This window comes from Halyomorpha halys, unplaced genomic scaffold, assembly GCF_000696795.3.
Source record: "Halyomorpha halys isolate HHAL.00 unplaced genomic scaffold, Hhal_1.1 Scaffold441.1, whole genome shotgun sequence".
Classification (NCBI taxonomy): domain Eukaryota; kingdom Metazoa; phylum Arthropoda; class Insecta; order Hemiptera; family Pentatomidae; genus Halyomorpha; species Halyomorpha halys.
This window is the reverse complement of record NW_027106497.1, coordinates 654074-663991: the sequence shown is the minus strand read 5'-3', so window position 1 is coordinate 663991 and position 9918 is coordinate 654074. Positions and strand designations below refer to the sequence as shown.

Sequence of the window (9918 nt, the reverse complement as noted above, 5' to 3'; positions counted from 1 at the left end):
TTGTATTCTGGAAATCACTTGAGGTGTGTCATCTATCTCATTTTCAACTCTTAAATCCCCCCCCCCTTCTCTCATTTTCATTTATCAACTAAAGGTGCTGTTGTGAAATAGTTGCGACAGCGTTGAGGGCGGAAGTCACGTTCTGCCTTCGAATATAGACTACCGCGCTATCGTGGCGTCAGATGCTGTGTCCGAAATTAATTCAAGAAGAATTAATCTCTGACACAAATCTTCAGTATTATACCATAAATCAAAATGATTCTGAATAGTCTAATCTGTAATAAATCAAATATAATGTAAATTAGCACATTAGTTACAAATGACTTACTACTCTTGTTTATTAAATCGATAACGTTACATATGATAACTTTCTAACAATCATATGATTCATTCATTATGTAAGGTATGGAGTGTAATGATTAAAAGGCAGTTGTTGCGAGCACTTCTGTATTTTGGAGTTGTAACTTCCTTTTAGTGTGATTAAACGGGATGTACAACACCTCGTAGTTGTATCTTAACATCTGATAGGTACTAGGAGGGATCCTACCCGTGAGGGAGGGTGGATAGCACCCCTCTCCTAATAATTGGAAAGTACGCTAAGTTTAGAAATTTGAGAATTGGAAAACTGTGAAAATTCTGCTAAAACAAGAGTTAATTATACTCAAAACTGCTATTTAGAAGGGCCAGGTTGTAAAAAATGTTTAAGAACATAACGAATATCAGGGAATATTCCCTACACCTCCGGTAAGTTGGGAAATTTTAGATTTACCCTCCCCATAATAAGTTGTTGCTAGCACCGCTAACTGTTTTGGTGACTGAATTTACTATTTCAACTTGAATCCTACATTGCTCTCTTTTTGGTTGCAACTTGATTCGAAAGGTAAGAAACGCCTATGAGCTCTGTTCCACTTTCAGCTGAAAACAATGGTATTGGATAAAATTTGCTGTTGGTGGATGGGCGCCTTGAAGAATGCAGACCGTACTGAAGTAGGGCTTTGTTGTATAGTGTTCAACGGCGCCTGCCTTTCTCATCTTATTGCTATCAGTTGTAAATTGGCTCTAAGTGTTAGATATAATTAGTGAGACCAAATCATTCTATTTGTATTATAATTCAGCAATGTATCATGGTTTGTCTATATCTGCTGACTTTAAATGGATGTAATCTTTTATTTTACTTAATAATAAATTAAGAACTTCATTTTTATTGCTTATAGATGAAGTTAATTAATTTATTAAGTGGAGGTATTTTATATTCTACCCAATCTTTGATATCATTCAAAGACGCATGAGGAGTTGCCTACGTGCTCCATTGACTCGATACAAGTTGAGAAAGTCATAGCGTATGAAAGATATGTTATTTATTATAGTTACCACTATTTTTATAGTACCATTGATATTAAATTTATACAGTCCTTGTTGATTTTGTTCAAATTTGTTGAATTGACTTCACCGGATAAATTGTTAAGCTTTGTAAGCGATATGGGCTACTTTCTAACAATCATATCATTCATTCATTATGTAAGATATGGAGTGTAATGATTAAAAGGCAGTTGTTGCGAGCATTGCTGTATTTTGGAGTTGTAACTTCCTTTTAGTGTGATTAAACGGGATGTACAACTCCCTCTTTAGTTGTATCTTAACATCTGATAGGTACTAGGAGGGATCCTACCCGTGAGGAAGGGTGGATAGCACCCCTCTCCTAATAATTTGAAAGTACGCTAAGTTTAGAAATTTGTATTGCTTATAGATGAAGTTAATTAATTTATTAAGTGGAGTTATTTTATATTCTACCCAATCTTTGATTTCATTCAAAGACGCATGAGGAGTTGCCTACCTTGGGCTATCGTATAACTTTTTATTATTTATATTAAACTTAAGAAATTAATAATTTCGATAAAATGAGGTATTTAATTAGCTTTTTTTTATTTTGAAAACATAAGTTATTAACAAAACATTACACTTTCAAGAAAAAAAAAAAGAAATCAAGTTTAAAAATCTTGTTTTATTGAAAGTGGATGATGTAAGTTTTGCAGTTTGACCTAACATATTACTTACATATTATAGTATTAACCTTACATATTATAGTATTAACCTTACATATTATAGTATTAATTTTTGCTTGAAAAGTAAGACAGTTGAACAAAGAGTGCTAGTAATAAATAAACATTTAACAATAATTTTGAATTTTATAAGGTTTTTATTCCACTAAAATTTAAAATAACCTTACAAATGATGGTGATATTTTTTTTCAATAACCCCTTTTATAAAGTATATTTGACTATAATTTCTTGATCCAACCTCTATAACAAACGTTTTTTAAAATTAACCTAATAAAGTCTGGGTACGACTTTATGGGCATTATGTTACATTTATAAAAATTTATTTGTACCATTTTACCACGAATATTGAAAGGAGTGACGTATTTCCCATTATTTTCACTGGACTATGAACTATGAATATATATATATGAAAAGGGACTATGAAGTAGATATATTCAAAAGGTTAAGAAAATTGGTTCCTTAGTTTTTAAAGTTTGCGGTTATAAATGAAAAACAGAACAACCTGTTATATTACGTTTATTTACAAGTCCACTAACAAGCATGATATAATATCATAACAGTGATTAATAATCGCTAGATATCTACTAACATAATGTATACTGTTATATAAAGTTATAGAGTTTGTTTGCATGAAAGCGCTTTATTTCAAGAACCTGTCTCATTTGAAAAATTCCTTTTGTGTTAGACCATTTAGTGTGAAAAACTTTAAACTACAATTCATCGCTCTACGGCCCGTAGTAACATAGCATTAAACGTTTAATCAAATCCTGAGTACATACGTGAAAGTAATCTTGGTATGCCAATACTTATAGTGCTGACATTTTTAAAGACGTTTCTTCTAAAGCTGTAGAAGTGCAGTAAAGTGCTTTTAAAAAAGCTAAATATTTTTTGTTTTTAATAGTTCGAAAACTAAACATCTCTTTCAATATTTCTGCTATGTCTGCTATATAATACTGAAACCATCTATACCAAACCAAAACCTGTGTCAGCTAAGGTACAGCGTATTGAACTTTGGAACGATAATTTGTTTTTAAATATTACTAAAGTGATCGTTATTGGTCCTTTTGTTTGCCCACTTAGATTTTTGATCTTTTTCAGTGAATTATATGTACTCACCACGTGCATGAAACGGACACGTGCAATCTAAAATTAACGCGGGTCAAACGGCGGTGTAGAACATGATAAGACAAAAATATCTGTCAGTCTGCTTTACAATACATTATTCAGTTCATAAATATTTAAGAAACTTGCTTGAGAGATGATTTCAGGAAAAAAAAAACACTTGTTAAACGAGATCAAAGAGGTTCAGAGTAGCATAAACAAGACTACGGACCTCTGACTCAGATGATAATCTCGGACTGTATTCTTTGTGGGACGTCTGCATCACGTCACAGTAAAGCAGTAGGGATAAATAATCTATTATATTTAATATTAGTTTTATCTCGTCTTAGTGAAATAGCTCCTTTGCTATAATTAATACAGAAATGATAAATAAATTATTACAATATAGTTTAATTGTTAATATGAAGATATGGTGTATATAGGCATACATCAATAAAATACGAGTATCATTAATCGATAATTTATTATTAATTTACGATACCAAGTACAATTTTCTTAATGAGGTGTAGATAGTTGACCGTAGATTAATGATTGGAGAAGTTTGTCGGGGGGTGCGGTCAGCAAAGAACAACATAAATAAAATAAATAAATAAATATGGTTTTGTTTATTTATGTTGTTCTTTGCTGACCGCACCCCCCGACAAACTTCTCCAATCTACAATTTTTCTTGTTTGTTATCATTTAAATTCGTTTGCAGTTTTATCTCAGACCAAGTTAAAAATAAGATATGGGTGCGCGATTTCATCCGCGTTAAATTTATATGGCTCATCCTTGTTTTCATAGATACAATGGATAGAGGACAAATTGTATCTTCGTGATTAGCTGAATAACACCTGAAATGTATATGTACATGAAATGTTCACTTCTTTTCTGTAAAGAGAGTGGAAGAGATTGGAGCAAACAATAGCTGCATAATCATAATGAAGCCCCATAATTGAGGTCACTAATAGCTGCATAAATATAATTAACTACAGTCATAATGAAGCCCCATAATTGAGGTCACTAACCCTTTAAAATTCAAAATAATCTTTAAATTATTACCTATAAAATATTGTTCAGTCTAATTTCTTGTAGGTGTTTTCAAGAAACCTTTTCAAACGCCAATGAATTTCGTTGTTTCACGTTTTTTCATTATCCCAAGATGGCTTACTTAAGATACTTGAATATGTGTACCTATCTTCACCCTTCGGCGATGTATCGTTTATGTCTGCAAAAATACCGAATTACCATACAATTTTCATACTTATAAAAATGTTCTGTTAAATACTAGGTATGGTATGTAGTAAGGTATGTAGGTATGGTAGGTAATGGGTATGAAGTTATGGCCACGATACAGTAACGTACATAGGCATGTTTTTCATGTTATATGGTTACTACTGGTTCCTGTTCTTGTGATGGCAGATTGCCTCCAAAGTACTCCGTCAGCCTGTCTATGACAAAAATATTTTTTCAAATAGGTCTGGTTGTTTCCCAAATTAGTAGCGCGTTGAAACAAATGAACTTGTCAGTTTTATTATATTTTTATAGATTTTCATTGTCTTCCAGTATTTAGTTTAGTTGTGGAATTTAATATTTTTTATCTATTTTACTTCTTGATAAGTAAGAAAGATGTAAGTTGCTCTACTTTTATTTTGAGAATATTTAAATTTATCTTGAGAACATGTAATTAAAATTTATCGTTATTTTTAAACATTAAGAATAAATTTTATTAAAACGAATGTCATTGGGGATGACAATTAGTTATTGATCAAAAAATATTTTTGCGCTATTAATCTACTAGCTTCATTTTTTCTTGCTGATAATTTCTTCAATTAAGCGTGAAACGCTTTGTATTGAGAAATTGTTTTGAAGTCTTTAGGGGCTTTATGATTTTGGTAAAATGTACATGTTGCTAAGATTTTCAGAACTGTTCAAAATTACCTTTTATATCTGTTCGTTAACCGTTGATGTTTTGTTTTTCATTTAAAGTTTTTAATTTGACTGCTTGGAACTGAATGAAGCAGTATATCCATTGAGGCGATAAAGAGCTTACAATGCACCTCGGTGACGCGAAGGAGGTAGAGGGGGGGCGCTTGCTTGGCTCGAGCGGGGCCTTTTGCCATTCAGTTGGTGCCGACTCCTGGACTGTGATTGTGTAGCTTGCTGGCCCGGCTCTGAATACATCGTTACTCATCGGTTATTCACGTACGTCGCATGAATTATTATGCTTTACATTTATACATTCCAAGAGAAAACGGACTTGTCTGCTAAGTTAGATTTGATAAACTTGACACATTTGCTGTTGTTTGTTAATAATTGACTTCTCAATCTGTAAGAAGTAATTCTATTTAGAAAAAATGGATAAATATGTCTACATAGTCTTAGAATTTTTTAAAAATTTGTTTAAATGTAATTTTAGTGTTATGAGAATTGGCTATTTATATTCTTTGACAGCTTCCTAAAAAAATGTCATCGTTTAAAAAATGTATATAATCCAAGAATGATATTGAAAAAAAAATTTGAAATAGTTTTCCTTAATGATATATCTCCTTTTACTTATGAAATATTTTTGAGGTTTTATGACTATTTATTTTTAATTTCCATCGAAAATAGGGTTAGATATTCAGTAACTGTTATGTATTATGTATATTATAATGATGCATAATATATATAAACCTAGGTAAATAATTTTTAAATATTCGGGTTATGAAAAATTCCCTTTATCAAGTTATGTGTTGAACAATTTTTAATTATAGGTTTTGATATTTGGATCTTAATTTGATGCTATGGTTTTCATATTTCCTCAAGCTAACGTGGCCTTCATATATCTGAAGGTTTTGATTGTTTTTATTGTAATTTGTTTGTATGAGAATAAAATAATTACCCCGGTGTTGGAAAAGAATATTTTTATAAAATGTGCTTGGCCGGAATGACAACTTTCATCGGCAATGCGGTAATGCCCTGGAACGGAGCACTTTCGCTGGCGCCTTTAAAATGTCATTGCTTCTCTGATGTCTAAGTCTATTATCTATGATTTTTCTAATTTTTATTATTTTTTTTTTTAATGTCTTTCTATTCCTGATTATAAGGGGGAAGTTTATTGTCATACTTAGATGTTCTGCTCCCTATGGGAAGCTGCATGTGGCATTTTTACTTTAATATGGTCACGGCTCCACTTGATTACTGCTGTTCTGTCAAACCCTCTTAGGGTTTTTTATTTTATTTTAGTTTGTTGTTCATTTATATATAACACTATTGGAACAAAAATTGGAAGGTAGAATATAATACTATTTTATGTTATATCTATTATTCTAAGGATTTCATGGGTAAATTAGAAACCAATTTCCATTGAATCTATTTTTACTAATAACAAACTGTATACCCAAGCTGGGCTATCCACATTCGTTAGAATAAAACAAAAACGTCACTTCATACTTAATGATATTAAAAAAAAAAAATATATACATCGTATTGGGACCATAGTTACCCAGCTCAAAGCAAAAGGTTTTGTGTTACATTTATTTAAAAAAGGTTTAAGATCCAATCCTGGGGGTACAGACAGAAATTCATAACTGATTTCGACATGTATTGGGTTCGGTTCCCATGATACGCGGGACCATTTGTCTAAAAATGGAAACAAACCTCCAGTGTTGTTCCATCAAAAGCTGGACTAAGTTTCATTGGGTCCAAATTATATTTCTGTGGACCGGCATTTAAAGTAATTGCATATTTACCGGAAAGTTGTAGTTTGGAATTCATTCTTCCGTTTTAATGAAGACCCTACCGCACCACGGGTTATAGGTCGATTCTCTTAATAGCAATTGTCTTTATCATTGGCAATATCACTATATCTATCCAAGATCTACCCCCCCCCCCCCAATCCAGTTTCGATCTCAATTAAAATATATTATAATCTATGTCTACCATAAATGATAAAAGTTGTTTTTAACGATTATTTATAATTTCAGAAATTTGCTTGTAGGAACATTTAATAATTTAAATTAATATATATGTATTAATATGTATATTTTATTAATCACGTGATTCGTTGATAATTATATCTACGTGCACACACTGATATATCGTTTATTTCGAATAAATAATTAGTCTCCTTTGATAATAAATTCATTATTTATTTATAGCTTTGAGTGGAAAAAAATAAAATCAGAGTTACAAATAAGAATGACAAACGGGAACGAAAGATGAACTGGTATACAGGTTCATTTATACATTATCTTGGAGTTATAAATTTCTTAACATTTTTCCGATAATCTCTGAATAATAACTATATTAATAACACAACAAAGTATATACATGGTTTGACCTTATATTTTTTTTAAAAATAATTTTATATGATATAAGTGTAAACTTTCCTTAGTTTCACGTGGGAGGAAAAAAGCGGATTATCGCCAGGTATCAATATTTGATAATCTTTAGGTGTTTATACTTTTCTAGATGTAGTCGTTTATTCCCTATCGTCAGTGAAACTGTTCAATTTGCTTCCTGGCTTTAAATTGTTCTTTTTCCTTGTTCATGTTTATTCAGTCCTGTGTTTGTTGATAAGCTTCTCTGACATAAAGAAATAAAACACTTCTATTTTTTACAATAATAATAAAATTTTATTTTTTTAAAAATATTTCATCAGTTATTATTTTCATATGATAATGTTGGCAACATAGTATACTTTAACAGAAACATTCAGTAGAAAAATATGGATCTGATTAGGATGCCTGAATTTACTGAACGTAATGAATTTTATTTAAAAGGCCTTGGCTTAGTAGTTTAGTAAACCACACATATTTGTGGGCTCTAAAAATGAAACTGAAAAGCAGAAAAAATAGTCACCATCTGACACACAGGCTGTATTAAAAATAAATAATAATTATTTTCAAACTATCAAAAAATGAAGTATTACACTCATGGTTCTTTTTTGAGTTACAATTATTTTTATTCCGAACCGTTTAGAATGGAGTGTAGAATTCTTGTGCTCTGGCATTTTATGTGACAGCGTATATGTGCAGTTATTGACTAAGAATACCCTTGAAGGTACAATCACATTCGGTTTTACGTTTATACCATTGGCAATGTTGGCTGGGATGTGTAGAAGGCCTTCTTTCGCTTGTACTTCTACACCGTGTTTTATTATTGGGTTTGATCTGCAGTAGTATTAAATATTACCATAACTTTTTATTTATATTTGTTTGAAAAAATATCATTAAAAGTTGTTAATATAACGTCATAAAATTTGTTATAAATTACAATTATGTGGAGGGATATCGGAAGGAAAAGGTCTATTTAAAGTTTTTATTATATACTGAACTGAAAGATATTTCATTTTTTTATTTAGATATATTTTATCGTTGCCTTTTATTTATTTTTTTACTATCATGTTGAGGATTGCCCTTCGGGGCAATGTTGCATGCTCCCTCCTAAGACATTTTATTGGTCTACTCACTTCTGTATAATAAAACTGGTCTATCATCAATATTGTGCCTACTCTACTGCCCCATGTTATGTCTATAGAAAATGTCGTATCAAAGCTTTAATAATTTTAAAAATTGAAGGAAAGATGAATAAATAATAATTAAAGGCTAAATAAATACTATGTTGAGGAAGAGTGAGGAAAGAAATAGGAAAGGGAGAACGAAGGAGAGAAAACCAGTGGTTGAAACCCTCCCTGGGACAGATATATTTGACAGAGATTGCACACTCTTGCTTGTTTACAACTAACTGGTCCATATATAATGAATCCATCGGGGGACCTGATAGCTGAGCGGGTTAGGGCGAGGATTCTTGACAGAGCTGGGCAGGAATCATTTCACGAATAATTTAATTCCATCTTCAATTACATGCTTAAGTGGCACTATAATTACACTAAGATAACCGTTAAAGCCTCCAAAACTTAAAAAAAAAAATAGTGATTTTGAAGAACAATTATACTAATTGAATAGTAATTGAAGTAATTATAATTAGTGTTATTGAAACTGTGATTCTCGATTACTTCATGCAAAGTAATTGCAATTGCAATACTTCTTGACCATTTGTAACTGAAATTTCAATTACATGTAATGTAACTAATAATAAATGAATTCAATTTATTTGAATATATTTCTTAGGAGCAGAAATCCTAAAAGCTGAATGGATCGAAACACAAGCGCGTGATTATAAAATCGATTTTATATTTACTCTCAGCATCTTCGAAAAAATTTAAATAAACTGTAATATGTTAATAAATTTCTACGCCAGCGAGCAGTCTTAAACTAGGTATAATTTTCAAAATTTTGTAGGTATTGTAAAACATTTTTCCCGTTTTGGTGTAAAGTATTTATAATGACAGTACAATTACACTAGTTCATAAAGGAATTGCAATTAAAATAACAATTACTTGTAATTGTCTTAACCTCTGAAATTCCAAATTACAGTAATTGAAATTAATCTTTGCTTTAAATTAATTATTCAATTAATAATTACATTCATTTTTACCCAACTCAGGTCCTAGAGAGCTTAGTTTAGAAGGTTGTGGGTGCGAATCCCACCAAAATTTATTTTACGGCGGTTCCAAGTAATTAAACTTGACTTCCCCCCCTTTGTCCTTCTAGGTCTTCAGTGGACCATAAAAAAAATTGTTTAGATCCATATATTTCCTTCATTGTATTTGTAGAACGTGTATAAGTGCGTAAGTGTTTCTTCTCTTGTTCTCTAGTTTGAAAGTTCCTCCCCAAATTGAAATCTTCTGATCTACTTAAGGATATATATA

At 31.0% G+C, this 9918-nt stretch overlaps 1 protein-coding gene across 2 annotated transcripts in view; it reads left to right on the top strand.

The window, feature by feature from the left end:
* LOC106682788 (ubiquitin-conjugating enzyme E2 W) overlaps positions 1-9918 on the top strand; it is an 85353-nt gene that overhangs the window by 11520 nt on the left and 63915 nt on the right. The window contains exon 1 of one of the 2 annotated variants that reach the window (XM_014423839.3): positions 5277-5366. The exons of the other annotated variant lie outside the window; for it this stretch is intronic. The gene's annotated coding sequence lies outside the window, so the exon portion shown is untranslated. Of the gene's footprint in view, positions 1-5276; positions 5367-9918 lie in introns of those variants that run through there. 2 annotated transcript variants of the gene reach the window in all.